Source organism: Mchenga conophoros, linkage group LG22 (genome assembly GCF_057382185.1).
Source record: "Mchenga conophoros isolate Kocher_MC1m ecotype Shallow Benthic linkage group LG22, M_conophoros_male_GT1.1, whole genome shotgun sequence".
In the NCBI taxonomy this organism is placed as follows: Eukaryota; Metazoa; Chordata; class Actinopteri; order Cichliformes; family Cichlidae; genus Mchenga; species Mchenga conophoros.
The window spans coordinates 37,017,883-37,038,581 of record NC_140546.1 but is presented as its reverse complement, the minus strand read 5'-3'; the positions used below and the strand labels follow the sequence as shown (position 1 = coordinate 37,038,581).

Genomic DNA, 20,699 nt, shown 5'->3' with positions numbered 1-20,699 from the left:
TGTGAACGGTATAAAATGGCCCAGCCCTACTGCAGAGATCCTCTTATATTTATTACTGACTTTTAAGCTGCTACTATGTTACTAATAAACAACTATGATTTTCATTATTTGACAGTTTATTTAAAGCTAAAGTGTGTAGCACGTTTATAAAGAATTTACAAACATTCTAAATTAATAAAATAAAGAAGACCTTATCTAATTGTCAAGGAGAACGAGATCCCCCGATTCTACTCAGAAGTGGAATAAAATACTTCATATCAGCCCTTTTATGGTTCAAGTAATAGAGTGCTATAATAGAATATATCTATGTGTGATTCTGCTAGTAGTTAATTATGCATAAATCTAATCAATATATTGAATAAGGAAAAATAACCTGTGTAATGTAATGATTGACCGTTGCCCTAGTTTGTATTGTGTGTGTGTGTATTGAGATGAAACGAGGAAGTGCAGTAAAGTACTGCTGAAAGAGGTTGGGAAGTACAGGAGATACAGGAACATGTCCATGTACTGTAGGTTCTCAGTCATCCAGGTCATCGTACTCTAAGGAGCATGGAATGAAAAGCGTCTGGTCTCCTGCAAAGGTTTTCCTCAGTGTTTCACTTATAAGGATCCAGATGTTCTTGTTTTTGTTTTGTTATGTTGAGTAATAGTTTCATTGGTTCTCTAAAGGCCTTTCAAAGGGTTTCTTTGAATATTGGCTGCACTTCCATTCATTTTCAATCCTTTCCTTGTATCTGACCATTTTCAGACAAACCTTTTTTGTTTGCTTGTTAAGCCATTTGACACTGACCTACAAATCACTCAAACATTGCATCTAACTTGTTCAGCTATCGTGTCTCTACATAACAGAAAAGGTGTCAAAGAATACATTGTATAGATTATGTCCATATGCACTTTCTTAGCAAAAGCCTCTCGTAGAACCGATCATTTGTTTGCATTTCTTTAGTTAAATATATAAAAACGTCATGCTTAAAATTACATTTTTGTACCAACAAGATGATAAAAGCATATCAACACAATAGAACAGTCAGTGATGGATTGGCCTCACGATACCCCACACCTCAAGGTCATTGAAACAGGGGTCAATTTGACAGAGAACAGAACAAAATGCATCAAACTCAATGGATCAGAAAAGCTTTGCATTGTCCTCTGAAAAGCCTGGAGAACTATTCCTGAAGACTACTAGAATAAATTAAAAAAAAAACATTTGCCTTAGAGAGTTCAGGATTTGTTGAAGAATAAAGGTGACTTTCAAGCTCGTTTGGATAAAAAACTATTTTTCTAAAAGAAATGCTAAACTTATTTCCCATTTTCCTGGCAAATATGGATGGCTGAAGAGCTAGAGGAAATGATTGTAATGTAATATAACTTGCTGATCTTTAATGATCACATTGAAAACATTGAACACACATGGAGCTCTCCTCACACAAGTCCATTAAGCCAGTTACAGCAGGGCAGGTGAGAAGGAGTCACGCGGGTGGATACAGTGGAGTCTGTAGTGCTCGCAGGAATCTGTCTGTGTGTCAGTATGAAATTTTAATGATGGTGGGTGGTTGGCCATGAGCACTGAGACATCTGTATTAGGAGCTGTACTGGCTGGCAAGCTGGAAGTCCTTGGAGAGACAAATGAGGAGCTCATCCAAGGAAGGGGAGCTTTGATCAGCTCCTCTTATTTCCATATGACAATACACCAACCGCTCGTCCCGCTAAATGAAAGACTGCATGGATTATGACTAACTGGGTTCAAGCGGCAGAACTGCATGCGCTCACTGCTTGGACAAAATTGAGAATGATGATCCATTGCACCGTTGAGTTCATCCTGTGCCACTTCAGCTTTATTTTCACAGTCCTGATCAAAGGTTTAAGACCATTTAAAAAATGTCAACAAAATCATATTTTGCATGGTTGGATCTTAACAAGGTTCCAAGTAGAGCTTCAGCATGAAACCAGAAGAAATGGGCGTGAGACAAAATTTTTTTTTGAGAATGCAATTTATTGAAAACAACTGAAACAGGCTGTTTTACAGCTGAGTATTGAACACTATTGAAGTGCTGAACAGACAATAAATTCATTTAATCCTTCATTCAAAAGCCTTTGTTGGTGATGAAAGCTTCAAGTGGAGAAACTAGTTGCATGCATTGCTCATTCTTCCACACAGTCTTCAAACCCTGAAGGTTCTGTGGGCCACTTCTATGAACTCTGATCTTTAGCTCTTCCTATAGATTTTCAGTTTGAGTCAGGTCAGATAATTGGCTGGGCCATTCTAGCATCTTACTGATGGAGTTAGATCAGTGGGAGTGTGTCTCACTCACTCCTGATATACAGCTTGACCTCATCCATCTACAGCAGGTGGCTCATGATCACTCTGCTCCTGAAGCTACATTCATAGCTGTTTTTATGAGCTGGCTTAGAGGATTGAGGCTATGCAGAACACCAGTGGGCACAATGCATTGCTTTGGTATAATAAGCAGCTGATAGTGACTTCTGCCATTGTCTTCCAGTTGTCTCCATTGTTGTCTTCCACAGTCCTACAGGGTTCCTGTTTAATGTTATCAGCATACTGTTAGTCTTGTACAGTGCCAAGCACTCCAGTATCCATGTGTGAGTCATCGGCTTTCTTGTAGCCAATCCAGGTGGTGCTAAGGTTGGTCTGTCTGGTCTTATAGTGCTGGTGTACTGTTCTATCAACCAGGACCTGGTGCTTTGACCCTTTGGTTTTATTTTCAAAGCCTTTCTGACCTGTCCTTGTGTGGATGCTTGTGTTGGTTGCTGTGATGCCCTAAAGGACCCTACATGTTGTATTGAGGCAGGGTAGTCGGCTGATAGTTTCTTGGTGTCGTACCCTTGTGGCATACTTGAGGTTGTTCTGTCCTGTCTTAGCTGGTCTCCATGAGTTTGACCACAGTCTTCATTATCAGCTCAGCAGATGCAGAATTGCAGGGCTTGAGAATTATTAAGTTCAATAGCACTCCACCTCTCTGGCAACTCTCAGGCCCTCCAAAGTATGGAGGCCTATCTCCCCTCACCACACTCCCTGCCGGTGACTGATGCCCTCAGGGGTCGGTGCGTTGGTGGTTCTTGGTGTCCGGGGATGGGCGCTCAGGTATGTACCAGCTCACTTGGCGGGGCCTGGCGCCTGATGCTCGGTCAGGCCTCTTCCGGGGCAAAGGGGGCCCTCGGGCCTCTGGGCCTGCGGCTCGGTTCACTCTGGCACAGCTGGCTGCCAGCAGAGCCGGCGGGCACGCCTGTCCGGCCCCCTCTGGCTTCTGCTCCGTAGCTACTGGGTGACCCCTCATCTGGGGCTCTCCTCAGCTCTTCCCAGGAGGGTGGCACGGATGCCCCTCCAGTGGTCCTCCTTGGGCTCTCGCACTCTGGGGCCTCTGGATGTCCTCCATGCCTGCTTCATGCCCTGGGGGACGGGGCTATGGCTCTCTACATCCTCTAGCAGACCATTACATGGGGAAACCTTTTGAATACGAGCGCGCTGATCCACACAGGTGTGCACACGGGTGTTCACTGTTCATAGACATAAACTACACCTTTATTGGCTGCTACTTCCAAGCACATTGTGCGCTGTCTGTCCTGCGTGCTACACAACAACATTCAGTATTTAGTATTTACTGCTGTTTACACTTAGCTAGATTAACGTGATGGTGTTGTGTTTAGTATGTTGCTCTCTTCTTTTTCTCTCAACAGCTGATCCAGGAGATTTTTTTTCTCTTCTTTCTCTTTTTAAGTTTCCTTTCTCACTGTCCCTCTTCCCTTCTGTTTTTCTTGTCCTTCATCTTTCTCTCTCCCTTTCCTATCCCTCACTCATGTCTGTCCCGTCTGTAACAACTGAAAATAAAATAAAATAAATAATAACAACAAAGGTCGATCAAATGGACTACAGCTTTCTTGGCTGCTGCCTCAAAGCACATTGTGCGCTGTCTATCTTGCGTGCTGCACAATATCGTTTATTATTTAGTATCTACTGTTATCTACTGCTAGCTAGTTTATTGTGATGGTGCTGTTTTTCTTATTATGTTGCTCTTTGTTGTTTGCTTTCTCTTCTGTTTTTTTTCTCCATACAGGTGACCCAGGTGTTTTGTTTTTTTGTTTGTTTGTTTTTTTTCTTTCTTCCCCCCTTCTCACCGTCTCTTCTCCCCTTTGGTTTTCTTTCTCTCCCTCTCTTTCTTTCATTCTTTCTCCCCGTCCTATCCCCCAGTCATGTCTGTCCCGTTTGTAGCAACTGAAAATAAAATAAATTCATAATTATAATAAAGGTCAATCAAATGGACCAATATGGCAAGGCCATGATGATCCACTTGGTAAAGTAAATCTGCTTGGCATCTTTCTTGGCCTTAAGACAACAATTCTGATGGTAAAGATCCAAACGGGACACAAAAAAAAAAAGAAAAAAAAAAAGAAACAACAAAACCACTTTTAACCCCTGAGTTTGGCACACGTCATCTCTTTTCATGTGACACCCACTGGTGATTATTACACAAACCTTTCATGTGTTACTGTTTAGGCTCAAATCGGCTTCACGTTTGAAGGCTGGCAGCGATGACATATTAACTCTCCCAAAATGTGTCAAACCAAAATGCAGTGAGCCTGTTTTAAAAATGTAAGGAATAGAAAGTACAGATATTGTACTTAAATTGAACTTAATTACAATTTTCAGATACCTGAAAATTGGTATCTGAAGGGTGGTCTTGGAAGCATGGGGACCCTCAAAAATGTAAAATGTTGATCCCATTTTACACAATTTCTGTTTAATATTCAGCATCATATTCTACAGTGGGGCAAAAAAGTATTTAGTCAGCCACCGATTGTGCAAGTTCCCCCACCTAAAATGATGACAGAGGTCAGTAATTTGCACCAGAGGTACACTTCAACTGTGAGAGACAGAATGTGAAAAAAAAATCCATGAATCCACATGGTAGGATTTGTAAAGAATTTATTCGTAAATCAGGGTGGAAAATAAGTATTTGGTCAATAACAAAAATACAACTCAATACTTTGTAACATAACCTTTGTTGGCAATAACAGAGGTCAAACGTTTACTATAGGTCTTTACCAGGTTTGCACACACAGTAGCTGGTATTTTGGCCCATTCCTCCATGCAGATCTTCTCGAGAGCAGTGATGTTTTGGGGCTGTCGCCGAGCAACACGGACTTTCAACTCCCGCCACAGATTTTCTATGGGGTTGAGGTCTGGAGACTGGCTAGGCCACTCCAGGACTTTCAAATGCTTCTTACGGAGCCACTCCTTTGTTGCCCGGGCGGTGTGTTTTGGATCATTGTCATGTTGGAAGACCCAGCCTCGTTTCATCTTCAAAGTTCTCACTGATGGAAGGAGGTTTTGGCTCAAAATCTCACGATACATGGCCCCATTCATTCTGTCCTTAACACGGATCAGTCGTCCTGTCCCCTTGGCAGAAAAACAGCCCCATAGCATGATGTTTCCACCCCCATGCTTCACAGTAGGTATGGTGTTCTTGGGATGCAACTCAGTATTCTTCTTCCTCCAAACACGACGAGTTGAGTTTATACCAAAAAGTTCTACTTTGGTTTCATCTGACCACATGACATTCTCCCAATCCTCTGCTGTATCATCCATGTGCTCTCTGGCAAACTTCAGACGGGCCTGGACATGCACTGGCTTCAGCAGCGGAACACGTCTGGCACTGCGGGATTTGATTCCCTGCCGTTGTAGTGTGTTACTGATGGTGACCTTTGTTACTTTGGTCCCAGCTCTCTGCAGGTCATTCACCAGGTCCCCCCGTGTGGTTCTGGGATCTTTGCTCACCGTTCTCATGATCATTTTGACCCCACGGGATGAGATCTTGCGTGGAGCCCCAGATCGAGGGAGATTATCAGTGGTCTTGTATGTCTTCCATTTTCTGATGATTGCTCCCACAGTTGATTTTTTCACACCAAGCTGCTTGCCTATTGTAGATTCACTCTTCCCAGTCTGGTGCAGGTCTACAATACTTTTCCTGGTGTCCTTCCAAAGCTCTTTGGTCTTGGCCATGGCGGAGTTTGGAGTCTGACTGTTTGAGGCTGTGGACAGGTGTCTTTTATACAGATGATGAGTTCAAACAGGTGCCATTCATACAGGTAACGAGTGGGGGACAGAAAAGCTTCTTACAGAAGACGTTACAGGTCTGTGAGAGCCAGAGATTTTCCTTGTTTGAGGTGACCAAATACTTATTTTCCACCCTGATTTACGGATAAATTCTTTACAAATCCTACCATGTGGATTCATGGATTGTTTTTTTCCACATTCTGTCTCTCACAGTTGAAGTGTACCTCTGGTGCAAATTACTGACCTCTGTCATCATTTTAAGTGGGGGAACTTGCACAATCGGTGGCTGACTAAATACTTTTTTGCCCCACTGTATAAAGCACATGTTTGTGGTGGTTGTCCTCTGAGGACCACATATCTATAAAAAAAAGAATTGTTGTTCATGAGTTCAGTCATATAGCCCCGCATCATAACCCTCCCACCCCCTCCATCAAACTTTACACTTGGTACAGTGTAAGTCAGAGTAGTACTGCTGTCCACACCCAGACTTGTCCATTGGATTGTCAGTGAAGTTTCACTCCAGAGAACACATGTTCACTGCTCTAGAGTCCTGTGGTGGCCTTCTATCCACTCTTCTTGAGCTAATCTAAAGGCCACATAACATTTGGAGGTCTGTAGTGATCCTGTCTGTAGAAAGTTAGCAAACTGTGCCCTACGCACCAGCTGACCCTGCTCTGTGAGTTCAAGTGGCCTAACACTTTGTGGCTGAGTTGGTTTTGTTCCCAATCACTACTTTCTTTTGATACCACTGACAGTTAACTGTGAAGTATTTAGTAGCAAGGCATATTCACAGGACTATCACTATTCCTCTCACTGTACCACTGGAATTCGCTGAGCTCCTGACAGCAAATGTTTATAGAAGCAGTCTGCATGCCTGTGTGCTTGAATTATGATTCCTGTGGCTGTGGAAGTGACTGGAACACCTAAATTCAGTGATTTTGGTGGGTGAATGAATGTGTCAGAGGCAAAGAAAGAAAAAAGATTCCTATAGAATGTAACCTATTAGTAATTACATACAGGATGAACTTTATTGATGGTAAATACGGAGAAAACAATCAAACAACCCCTTTTGAGCAAACACTTGGCCACAGCTGGAGTGTGTTGCTATGTAAGGTTATCAAGATTTCTGCCCTTTACATTTTGTGGTTGTCAGATAAAGAAACAAAAATGTAGAGTTACAGTGCTGTGAACAAGTATTCTCCTCTTTTCTGATGACACAGGATGTTGAATATGGAGCTGCCAGGCAGGAGTGAGGAAGACCACAGAGGAAATTCATGAATGGAGCTGTCCCTGTAGGAGACATTACAAGTAAGTACATTTTGTAAATTTACATTCAAATAGAGAAGATAATCAATCAATCAATCAATCAATCAATCAATCAATCAATCAATCAATCAAGGCTTTATTCGCCACGTGCAGGTTGCCCTGCAGTGAAATAGGACACCCCCCCCCCCCCCCCCCAACCTTAAACACACAACACAGACATCACATGGGGATACAGGTCGGAGATCGGTAGCGTTACAGAAAAACACTGAAATATACACTACAATGGGAAAGTACAAGAGGAAAAAAGAGACCTCTACTCATGCTGTGCTCCTGGGAGGACAACATGAGAACAGGAAACAAAAAAACTCCTCTGCACAAAAAGCACATAAATGTCCACAGCACAACATTATGGAGCACGTGACAAGCCACAGGGTCGGGTGGGGGGTGAGGAGTCATCCGAAGCAAACACAGCAGCCATCCTGCCCAGCACTACCATTCCAGCGTGCGCTCAGACCCGCCGTGTTCCCCAGGAGGGAACAAGCATCGAAGGCGTTTGGAAAGGGAGGGGAGATGAGAGTGTGCATATCAGTGTATATGTATGTGTGTGCGTGTCCAGAGTTCAGCTGAGACAGTGTCCTTCGCCCTGCCAGGCTCAGTAAACAGTCTTCCAGCCAACCCAGGTGGTCTTGGATGGAACAGGAAGGAACAGACTAAACACAGTCGTTATCAGGGTGTTGTTGTTCAGCTCCAGCCTTGAGACCGCAGCTGGCGCCAAAGGGGTATCCGCATGAAGTGATGGTGCTTTTTACTTTAGTGCGAACAGCTCATATGAATTTCAAAGCAGTTCTACAGTCCAACACTGGTCTCTCAATCTCCCGTTGGAGAGCCGCGAGCTTCGCCATGATGTATCAACCTTGCGCTTGGTGATGTTGTCATTCTTGTGCTCAAAGAGCAGATTCTGAGAACTCACGACCACAGTGAGCCTCCCCAAGATGTCATCCAATTTGCGCTCAGAGATGTTATTCTGAGCTAGCCCCTCCAAGATGTATCCAGTCTGCAGTCAGAGATCTTATTCTGAGTATTCACAGCAGCCGTAGCCTTTCCAAGATCTTATCCGTGCTGACTCAATGAGCCCATTTTGAGAAACTCACGCCTCTTCCCATCGTTTCAATCCCAGCGGGCAGCCTTGTGGAGGTTTGAATAGCCGGTTCCGCTTTCTTAATTCTTCGATAAGTCAGAACCAAGCCAGCTCCGATCAGCCAGAACCATGTTACCATGGTTCCGAATAGGTAGATATCTTCAGCACTCAGGCTCACCCAAGCCCAGACTTCTCGTTGAGAAAGGGGTGTCAATTGCATTTAGGGACCAGTTGATCAAATCCATAATTCCTCTTTTAGGTTTTAGAGAACAGACTGTGAGAGAATGTTCCAGGGAAAAGTAATACAAAAAACACAAGACTAGACAAGGACATAAGAGGCTAAGCAGGGAAGCTAAGGGAGAGGAGGAGGAGGAGAAAAGTGCGACCGCCTTCGTCAAGAGCAAGAGCAGAAAAATAAATCTGGTAATATAAAAAAAACCTATTAATTAAAACTAAAACTAATCTCACTTAAATTAAAATGATCTGTACTGCATGGTGTGCATCTCACAAGGATACAACATTTAATGGGGTGCAGTGGTATCTGCAATAAACTAGAAGCTCCGGTTTTTGTGAATATACTAAATTAAATGTTCAGATTTGAACATTTAATTTAATTTTAATTTTCTGCATAATCAAAATGAAATAAATTCTTACTACTCTCCTTATATATCTAGACTAACACTGTTAATTTTTATAGGAAAGTAAACAAAAGAATGAGCACTCCTTACTGAATGTACTGCAGGGTGCAGAGCGGTTCTATCAAACTGTCAATTCTCTATGCACCATCTCGCTGTTTTTAATGCTATTTTTATTCAGCTTGTGCTCGGTGGCTGTGTGGTTTCTATCCACAGCGTATGAGTTATACTTCTAAAATTAAACCTCATGAATTATTCTTGCAGTGCTTTACCCCTTCTTTCTTCCCACAATGAAGGAAGAAAGTTGTCTTGAAGGAGACTGTTAAGAAGTTGCAGGATGCCTCTGCAATAGCCAGTGACTGCTGTGTGAATAACACTAACCTGTAAAGAGTAACATTGCCAACAATGTTAGAATCCTTCCCTCGAAGTTCAGGAGACTGTCTGTGAACATGTGTAATCCAGTTTACCCTGCCTCATGTCCTGGTTTGACACACCATTTTTAGCTTTTGAGTCTAAATGAAAAACCAAGTATCTTGATGACTTCTCAAAAACATCAACAAGACTTTAACATATTGATGAGTGAATGTTATTTGGATAATTAGGTAAATAATACTAATAATATAAACCAATTCATACAAGAAAAACTGATAAAACCCCAAAGAACAGATGACTCAGCTTACCTTTTCTAAAAAAAAAACACTGCATATAGTGCTTAGAAACATTTTCACCACAATGTTTACCTATGGTATGTTTTCCTATTAAAAGCTGCAAGGAAATGCCATGTCGACACAGGATAAGTAGAACCCAATTCCAAAAACGTTTGGATGCCATGTAAAATTTTAATAAACATGGAATACAATGCAGGAAGGCAGAAGCTTAACAGAAAAATAATGTTTTCAATGTTGATCAAGTTTGTGGGGTTAGGCTAACTAGTGATTCTAAACTGGTGATTTGGCTAAACTGGGATTCTAACAGGTGAGCTGTACACTTGGAAAAATTGAGAAAATGAGGAAGTGGCACAGAACAGAACAGGGGGATATGATGAAGTTGACACGAGGAGAAAACAGGCAGACATAGAGAAAAAGGTGGTACAGAAGGAGAAACAGAATGGAGCCACAAAGGGAATTAACTAAAGAGAGTAACAAAGCTAAGAACAGAAGAACAACTCAGCACATCCAAACAAAACACTGACAAACAGACAGAGGTACACAGACACTCAGTCCTAAAATATAACCTAAATTTTGTAGGACTGTAAAAATAAAAATGGAGATCTCTTGATAAACAATAATAAGCAAAACGAAGACAGTTATAATACATTTTAAGAAGGAAACAATGATCAAAAAAAAAGAAAAAAGAATGAAATCATCATTTAAAAACAAATGGTCACAGAACTGGTTACTAGGCTGAAGAGACACACCAGACAAGCAGAGCCAAGGAGAACTAATGGCCTGCTCTCCAAGTATCCACACAGGGTGCACAGGAAACATAGAGCTTGAACAATACATGAAATACATGTATTGTTCATGAAAACCATCTGGGAGAAAGGAGTTCCATGACAACACAAAGTAACTGGTGGACATAAGAGCAGACCACAGGAAAAAAAACACCCTGAAGGGTTAGAGTCTGACCAGACATCCAATCTGGCACAGAGAGGAAGACAGTGTCAGAAACAAACGTCATTCAAGGCTTCTCTCTAAAGATACTAATGGCAGCAACTAAATGGGTCCATGGAAGGCAACAAAGGAGGCCAACTTGAAGGCAATGGCACAAGTCACTATCAAGTGCAGAAAATATTAACCGCCTAGGACCTGGGTTCACATATGTGGACATCACAGTTTGGGTTATTTGGAAAAAAAAACTTGATTTTGCTCTACAAGGGCCTGATATCCACTTACAAGGACATTATACAGCTACTGTTCTACTGAAATTTTAAATGAATATATGTGGCTCTCATTTTCTTAGAAACAAAAATCAGGTAAAAAAAGAAAAAGCCTGACGAGCCAGGAGTCAGAGCTCTGTTAGAGCCTTCCTTTAACCTGATCTAGTAATAACTGCATTTAGTTCAATTTTATTTACATAGTGCTACATCAAAACAGTCGCCTTCATTAATTTCTTTGAATAAAAATTTAACATTAAAAATAAATACTCATAACCACATCAGAGATATAAGCCGATAATAATCATTTCCTCCAAATCATCAATGTGTCTATAAGATCCCATTTCTTCAAGCCTGCTCAGACACGTCTTACCATTAATTAAGGCTCCAATCTTAAATATGATCAGTGTAGTTCTATTAATGGCTGCATACCACAGGCCTTCAAGCTGGCAGTAATTAAACCATTACTTAAAAAGATATCACTTAAGCTATTTTAGCTAATTATAGACCAATCTTCAACCTTCATTTTCTAGCTGAAATTCTTGAAAGAGTAGTTGTGCTCTGAAGAGTTTCAGTCAGGTTTCAGAACTCATCACAGTGTTAGTGACAGTGGACTCATCTCTGTGCTTGTCCTGCTAGAGCTCAGTGCAGTGTTCGATACAGCATGCCATACAAATGGAAGGTAATATACTTCAGTGGTAACCAGATGCTTACTCTAGATCTGTCAGATCTGTCAGAACCCACACGCAGGACTCTTTGAATGAAGACTGTTTGCTTACAGTGAGGTGAGTGACAAAGTGCAGAATATTTTCTTCTGGTGACGATGGCCCGTGTCTGCGTTTCCTCTGTTCCCAAAACCTGTGCGTCAGCTCGACCCACCTGTTTCCGAGATCCTGCAGGAAACACCACAAAAGCTGTTGTTAGAAAGCTGTTGTTAGAAAACTGCATGTTAGCCGAGAATCACACACTTCCTGATATCTAAATCAACTGGGAAACTGACAGTTTCTCAAACAATGATCCAGCGCTGATGGATGCTCAGCCGCTCTGCTAAGACTGCTCTCGATATGAGACTGATCAGCTGCAGGTGTGATTGCGTTCCGGTGTGGCGAGTCCCATGACGGGGACACCCCTCTATGGGCCCGGACTTGGAGGAAAAACTCCCTTTTAACAGGAAGAAACCTCCAGCAGAACCAGGCTCAGGGAGGGGCGGGGCCATCTGCTGTGATTGGTTGGGGTGAGAGAAGGAAGACAGGATAAAGACATGCTGTGGAAGACAGACAGAGATTAATAACAAGTATGATTCAATGCAGAGAGGTCTGTTAACACATAGTGAGTGAGGTAGAAACACCCAGTGCATCATGGGAATCCCCCAGCAGCCTACACCTATTGCAGCATAACTACGGGAGGATTCAGGGTCACCTGGTCCAGCCCTAACTATATGCTTTAGCAAAAAGGAAAGTTTGAAGCCTAATCTTGAAAGTAGAGATAGTGTCTGTCTCCTGAATCCAAACTGGAAGCTGGTTCCACAGAAGAGGGGCCTGAAAACTGAAGGCTCTGCCTCCCATTCTACTTTTAAATACTCTAGGAACAACAAGTAGGCCTGCAGAGCGAGAGCGAAGTGCTCTAATAGGGTGATATGGTACTACAAGGTCATTAAGATAAGATGGGGCCTGATTATTTAAGACCTTGCATGTGAGGAGCAGGATTTTGAATTCAATTCTGGATTTAACAGGAAGCCAATGAAGGGAAGCCAAAACAGGAGAAATATGCTCTCTCTTTCTAGTCCCTGTCAGGACTCTTGCTGCAGCATTTTGGATTAGCTGAAGGCTTTTCAGGGAGTTTTTAGGACTTCCTGATAATAATAAATGACAGTCGTCCAGCCTGGAAGTAATAAATGCATGAACTAGTTTTTCAGCGTCACTCTGAGACAGGATATTTCTAATTTTAGAGATGTTGCACAAATGGAAGAACGCAGTCTTACATATTTGTTTAATATGTGCGTTGAAGGACATGTCCTGGTCAAAAATGACTCCAAGGTTCCTCACAGTGTTACTGGAGGCCAAGGTAATGCCATCCAGAGTAAGAATCTGCTTAGATGCCATATTTCTAAGCTTTTCAGGGCCGAGTACAATAACCTCAGTTTGATCTGAATTAAGAAGCAGAAAGTTAGCGGCCATCCAGGTCTTTATGTCTTTAAGACATTCCTGCAGTTTAACTCATTGGTGTGTGTTATCTGGCTTCATGGACAGATAGAGCTGGGTGTCATCTGCATAGCAGTGTAAATGTATGCTATGTCTTCTAATGATGCTGCCTAAGGGAAGCATGTATAATGTAAACAGAATTGGTCCTAGCACTGAACCCTGTGGAACTCCATAATTAACTTCAGTGTGTGAAGAGGACTCTCCATTTACTTGCACAAACTGGAGTCTATTAGTTAGATGTGATACAAACCACTGCAAAAAAAGGCAAAAAAGGCACGAAGCCTTTATTATGGCTGATCACAAACATAAACCAAATGAGGGAAACAACTAGAAGGGAACGAGTGTAAAACCTGAACTGGGAAGAACTAAATGCATGAAACCTAAAATAACTGGAAATACCTGGATGTGCTGAGACATGGAGGTACAGGGAAGGTTAACAGACGACCCGACAAAGCATGAATGACGACTCACACCATAAATACAGAAGAGGGTGACGAGGTAAGAGGAAACACACGGAGAACACAGCTGGGGCGAATAAACACGACACAGGAGGATGCAAAACTAAAGACACTGAACCCAGGACGCAAGACTATCAAAATAAAACAGAAAACACGCAGACTAAGGCACACGGACTTCACACTGGGACCAAAAAAGTCCCTTTAGAACAAAAAGGGAGAAAAGATATGAACACATCTAAGAATCAAACACAGAGGACACGACAGACTTGGATAGGACACAGAGAGTGACACGGTGACAGGAAAACATGGAAACAGAATTATAACTAATGTTCCCTCTAAGCTGCGCGCTTGCGCAATTGCGCACTGCTGGCACGGTCTCTGTGCACAGAAAATCTGTGTTGCGCACACACAAAAAAATAATCTAACCTGAATTGAAATTAAAATAAATACCTTAACAATTCTGTTTTGCAGTGTTAGTCAGTGAGTGACTGGCTGCTCCCGTATGGGATTAGAGCGATGCCACCTTATCCCAAAGTCCAGCCAATGATGCGATTCACATTCGTATATACGCAGCTAATCAACGTGGCTGACAGGCTATGACAGCATCCTTATGTGCGACACCGGTGTTTTCTAAGCTTACTGCAGTAAGCTTAGAAAAGTGCTGAAAATAAAAAGTGCTGAAAACAAAATAATATTTATACACATACAGATACAGCTAATGAGGTGCTCCCATCTGAAAAGCACCAGCGGTGACATAATTTACATGTGCTGCAGATTCTTCTATATACAGTGATGGTATTTTGTGACTTTTTTGTTTCTCCAAGAAGTGTAGTATGTAGGTGCAATATTTTTGGCAATCTTATTTTTGCTTTTTCCCCCACCCGCCAATCCACAGTGCCACCCCTATTCATGGCCCAGTCCTGCCAATCATGACAGTAGACGTCAAAGACGCCATGAAGAAGGTGAAAAATGGAAAAGTACCTGGTCCCAAAGATATCCCGGCAGGAGCCTGGAAACTCCTTGGCCAGCAAAGTATCACAATTGTATTATCATGGGTGGCAAAGTGCCAGAAGCCTGGACCAACAGCATCACGGTAACAATTTGGAAAGCCAGTGGCGATGCCATCAACTGGGCCAACTACCGCCTAATCCATTTTCTATGCCATACCATGAAGATATTTGTACGGATCCTGGACGCCCATCCCGGGAGTCTCACCATCAACGTGGGTGTACCCCCGGGTTCGGCCCTTTCGCCCCTCCTGTTCATCTTTTGCATGGACACTAAGATTACCGATCTCCAAACACCTCACCCATGGTCACTCCTCTACGCCGACAACGTCTTCCTGGTAAATCCATCCAGAACAGACCTGCGGCACCATATGCAGCAATGGAAGACATGCCTGGCTGACTATGGCAGGAGACTCAACACCAGGAAGACCGATTACATGGACACCCAACAAGATGTTGATGAAGATTAAGAAGACCTAAAGAAGACCAATGAATGTAAGTACCTGGGACTGATGGTCAGTAGTGATGTGGATATCCTCCCTGACATGCAGGCAAGGGCCAAAGCCGCTTGGACGAATTGGTATCAAGTAACGAGTGTCAGATTGTAGACCATCTCGAGGCAAAGATCTACAAGACCATTATCTGCCCAGTCACCCTCTATGGATCAGAATGCTGGTCAGCCACCGCAAAAACATAAACAGGCTCCACATATGATGGAAATGGAAACCTTTTGCTGCAGGTGGGGATGAAGCAACCCCTCCAGAAGAGCTTGAGGTAGTTTCTAGAGTTGGGAAAGAGCTGGTGGCGGATGATGAATGTCCTGACATCTGACTGCATTTCAGTTAGAAGTCGAGCTTTTACACAGTCAACGTTTGTCACAGAATCCCAGGTTTTTAAATCTGTTGTCCAGGAAGGTGCAGACAGCAAAATCATAAAATGTTTCAGTAGAGTTGAAACGACGGTGACAATGCCCTGACAGCTGAGCAGCTTGCTTGCTACCTTGAGACTCTGAAGCTTTAGTGGTTCTGAGAAGCAGTGAGACCAGGGGAATCACCTTGGACACAGAAACATATTTTTCAGGAGACATCTCTCTGGTTGCTTCCTCAAATGGACAGAGTACATTTATGGAGAGACGGGTGACCATTCTTCCTCATTTAAACAAAGTGAGCTCTTCCCAAGGATACAGAGGCCTGTGTTAACTGCCTCCTTTTGCTCAAGCAATCTCTCTCACATGTAGAATATAGAATATAAAAATACTCTTCCTCCTCTTCAGAGAGGTTTAAGCCTGCTGTGTCTATGTTTTGGTTACAGTTGGTTGCAGGAAGAAGACACAAATGAAGCCTGTTAAGGCAACAGAATAAAGTGAAAACTAGGGATGGATTTGCCATTTCAAACAAACAAACAAAAAAACATGCAATGCATACTTATAATTATACACACACAGTACACTAAGAGAACAATAGCCACAGTTATAAAAGTGCAAAAATATCTGTTTTTGATTGTAAAGGCAAAGAAGCAGACAAGCAAGAGCGGCATGTTCTCTATGTGCAGAAGTGGTTCAATGAACTCATCACACCCTAAGACAGCTGATTGTGAGCACACAACATACTCAACAGATTTCCATTTGTTTTATAATTTTTGGGTTCTCAAACTAGCTGCACTCTTTTAGTTTCAAAAAGACATGAGACTTAAAAGGAGTATCAAAATAAAACGGACGACTACTTAACAAACTGTGCAGATAAGTGCTTTTGAGGTGGTGACGTGTATGAAGGTGTGTGTGTGTGTGTCAGTCCAGTCACTGAGTGTTGGAGTCTGACGGCTTGATCATGGGCGTAGGTGTTGATAGCCCAGATCTTGTTTTTACCATCCAGCTGACTCCTCAGGACTTGCCTGACCATCTGCAGGTACTTGGTGGTTGCAGCTTTCCTAGCGGCCTCTTCATGGTTTCCATTTGCCTGTGGGATGCGCAGGTACTTAGCTGTCCTCTATGTCTGCAATGTTGCCTTCCGGTAGCTCGATCCCCTCAGTTCTGACTACCTTCTCTTTGGTTACCATCTGACTACACTTCTCCTATACACCAATGGCATTAGAGTGTCATTGCTATATATCCTGGTGGCGTGGATCAGTGAACTGATGTTTCATTTACTCCTGGCATACATCTTGATGTCATACATGTACACGAGGTGGCTGACAGTTGCTCCATTCTGTATTCAGTATCTGTAGCCTAGTAATCTAGTAAATAATCTCTCAGATGGGGTTCAGGTCTATGCAGAACAGCAGACAGAGCATCTCTTCAATTCAATTCAATTTTATTTATTTATTTTAGAGAGACCTTACAATAATACATACAGAGAAAAACCCAACAATCATATGACCCCCTATGAGCAAACACTTTGGCAACAGTGGGAAAGAAACCCCCTCCCCCCCTTTATTTATAGAGTTTTTACATGTAATTTGACATATCAGGCCCAATAAAGCACCAACTGATACAAAGACATATCTCAATACAGATTAGGCCATTAAAATTTGGATGATACCAATAAAAAATAAAATAAAAATAAAAATAAAAGGAAAAAACCCCACACTGTCATGGTCCTGGGTCGGTGACCCAGCGCTTTTAGTTTGTTATCATTTTCTAGATGATTGTTTAGGTTCTGTGTTATATTCGGTCTGCCTCTGAGTCTGCGTCTGTATCTGTCTGTCTATGGTGTCACCCCATCTGTTTGTGAATCTGTCTGTTTAGTTCAATGTCTTGTCTGGTTCCATGTGTCTGAGTTTCCTGTTTTATTGTGAAGGTCCGCGTCGTATGTGAGTGTGATCAGTTTACGTTTCCCCTGTCCCGTCAGCCCAGATTCCTCCCAGCTGTGTTGCCCTCCTGTCTCTCATCCTCTGATTACTGGTGTGTGTATTTAAGCCCTGTGTGTTCTCCTGCCTGTTGCCGGTTCGTCTGTGTTCCTCTGTGTCAGTCTGTGTTCCTCTGTGTCAGTCTGTTACCCTGTGTTCCACGGTGTCCTGTTCCTCGTCTGCGTCTCTCTGCTATTCATCATCCGTTGTCATATGCTCCCAGGTCTGTTATTTTAGTTCTCCCAGTTTAGGTGTCTTTAGTTGTTTGTTATGCCCCACTGTTTGTTTGCCACTACACCTCTGTAAATAAAACCACCGGTATCTCATCCACTGCCTGCATCTTGGGTCCTCCTTCTAAATCCACACGGCTCGCCTCGGCAGCCGTGACAGTACGAACCGGCCACTATGGACCCAGCAGCATTCAACCCGCCCAAGGAGCTCCGGGAGGACATTGTTTACTCCGTGGACAAATTAATCAACGCGTGGCTGGAGCACGAGGGGAGAGAATTTCGCCAAGCCGTGGCTAATCGGCTACAGCGCTTGGTTTCTGGTCTCCCCTGGCTGCTCAGCTCACTTCACCCGCTCGCACAGAATTTCATTCTGAATGGACTCCGTCTTCACCCCCCGGCTGCTACCGCCCACCCTGCAACTCATGCTTCACTGCCCAGTCCGACAGAGGATGTTCTGCCCGGCCCGTCAACCCAGCCTTCGAGGGGGAAACGGCGCTCACGCTGCCGACGCTCCTCGCCACAGTCGGACCTGGGGATTTCCGAGCAGCCAGCTGTGGTGAGTGGACAGGACAGTATTATTGGTCTGAACTGTGGGACCGTTTACTCAGGGGTGATGTTCTGTACGGCGCAGGACAAAAACTGTTTATCGCCAGAAGCTCAGTTAGCCGCCCGGCCAGAAGCTCAGTTAGCCGCCCGGCCAGAAGCTCAGTTAGCCGCCCGGCCAGAAGCCCAGTCGCCACCTCCGCCACATTCAGCCTCACAATCCATAGCTCAATTACAGTCACAGCCAGACTTATTACAAACCCTGTTACAATCCATGGCCCAGTCAGTAGCCCGGTTAGCAGAAGAATCATTAGCTTTATCCTCAGTTCAGCCTCCTGTTCAGCAGTCACCAGCCCTGCATCCTGTGTCAGTTGCTCCACCACCTGTTCAGCCATCACCTTTACCTACTCCTCCTGTACAGCAAGCCATGTCAGTCCAACCCATAACGGACAGTTCAACAACTCCGTACTCTAAGCAGAGAGACAAACCCAAGAACAATGTCAACATTCCTCAAAGGCTGGCCAGTTCTGAGACTGAGATGCACTCCAGGGCCTCCCCAGAGGCTGGGTTTCAGCCCCCATCAGACTCTGGACCCCTGGAGTTTAAGAAGCCAGCTGAGGACTGCACAGAGCTGTCGCTGCCTGAGCAGGGTCAATGCTCTGCGCAGCTGCAGGCCGCTATGTGTTTGCCAGAGGCCCGTGTGCCTGCTGGTCCTGTTCTGTCCCTGCCAGAGGCCCGTGTGCCTGCTGGTCCTGTTCTGTCCCTGCCAGAGGCCCGTGTGCCTGCTGGTTCTGTTGCGTTCCTGCCAGAGGCCCGTGTGCCTGCTGGTTCTGTTGCGTTCCTGCCAGAGGCCCGTGTGCCTGCTGGTTCTGTTGTGTTCCTGCCAGAGGTCTCCGCACCTGCTGGTTCTGTTCTGTGTGTGCCAGGGGCTCCAGTGCCCGCTGGTTCTGAGACTGTTTTTGCTGGGGGGCCCAAGGAGCCCGTCCAGCCATCTGCCTCGTCAGCTGGGGGGCCCGAGGAGCCCGTCCAGCCTCATTTCTCGCCAGCTGGGGGGCCCGAGGAGCCCGTCCAGCCTCCTTTCTCGCCAGCTGGGGGGCCCGAGGAGCCCGTCCAGCCTCCTTTCTCGTCAGCTGGGGGGCCCGAGGAGCCCATCCAGCCACCAGCTGCTCCACCAGCAGCCTCATCCACGCTTGCAGCAGCAGTTACATCCATGCCGCCACCTGCTGCAGCGCCTCCGTCTGCATCCTCCACGCCGTTGCCTGGCCCGGCCTCTGCTGCATCCTTCACGCCGTCGCCTGGTCCGGATTCAGCATCCTCAGCGTCGCCTGGTCCAGCGCATGCTTCGGCTTCATCCGCTTCACCTGGTCCAGCCACTGCTTCATCCTCGCCTGGTCCAGCCTCCGTGTCTTCATCCTCGCCTGGTCCAGCCTCCGTGTCTTCATCCTCGCCTGGTCCAGCCTCCGTGTCTTCATCCTCGTCTGGTCCAGCTCCCGCATCACCTGCAGTGGCCTCCTCTTCAGCTTCAGCTGCTTTGCCTGGTCCAGCTTCAGCGTCCTCATCGGCCTCGCCTGGTCCGGCCTCCGCATCCTCATCGGCCTCGCCTGGTCCGGCCTCCGCATCCTCATCGGCCTCGCCTGGTCCGGCCTCCGCATCCTCATCGGCCTCGTCTGGTCCGGCCTCAGCATCCTCATCATCCTCATCAGCCTCGTCTGGTCCAGCCTCAGCTTCCGCCTCGCCTGGGGCTGCAGGGGCCACGCAGCCTTCAGGTCCCCTACTACCACCTCCACATCGTCGGTCATCTGCCAGGCCGCTTGTTGGGCATCTCCGCCACCGTGGACGCCCTCCTGAACGCCGCCACTGCCTTCCGCGTGGCCGGCCTCCGGACTTGTTTCCACGCCGCCGTTGCCGTCCGCACGGTCGGCCCCCAGAACTGTTTCCACGCCGCCGTTGCCGTCCGCACGGTCGGCCCCCAGAACTGTTTCCACGCCACTGCCTACTGCGTGGACGGCATCCGGACCTGCCCCGTTGCCATTCGCATGGTCGGCCTCCTGAACTTGACCATCTGGGCCTTTTTGGACTCTGTCCCTCCGTCCTGGGCCCCCTCCGCCCGCCCTGGTCGGGTTGTTTTCTGTTTAATTTTGGTCCGTTTTTTCGTTTCTGCTGGGCTGTCTGGAGCCAGCCCTTGAGGGGGGGGGGGTACTGTCATGGTCCTGGGTCGGTGACCCAGCGCTTTTAGTTTGTTATCATTTTCTAGATGATGATTGTTTAGGTTCTGTGTTATATTCGGTCTGCCTCTGAGTCTGCGTCTGTATCTGTCTGTCTATGGTGTCACCCCATCTGTTTGTGAATCTGTCTGTTTAGTTCAATGTCTTGTCTGGTTCCATGTGTCTGAGTTTCCTGTTTTATTGTGAAGGTCCGTGTCATATGT

The 20,699-nt window shown here is 45.1% G+C and overlaps 1 protein-coding gene across 1 annotated transcript in view; it reads left to right on the top strand.

Annotated features, from left to right (window-relative positions):
• Positions 1-20,699, top strand: part of LOC146549869 (retinoic acid receptor beta-like) — a 286,941-nt gene that overhangs the window by 79,166 nt on the left and 187,076 nt on the right. Inside the window, exon 2 of the mRNA XM_085263556.1 lies at positions 7,294-7,381. The gene's annotated coding sequence lies outside the window, so the exon portion shown is untranslated. The remainder of the gene's footprint in view (positions 1-7,293; positions 7,382-20,699) is intronic.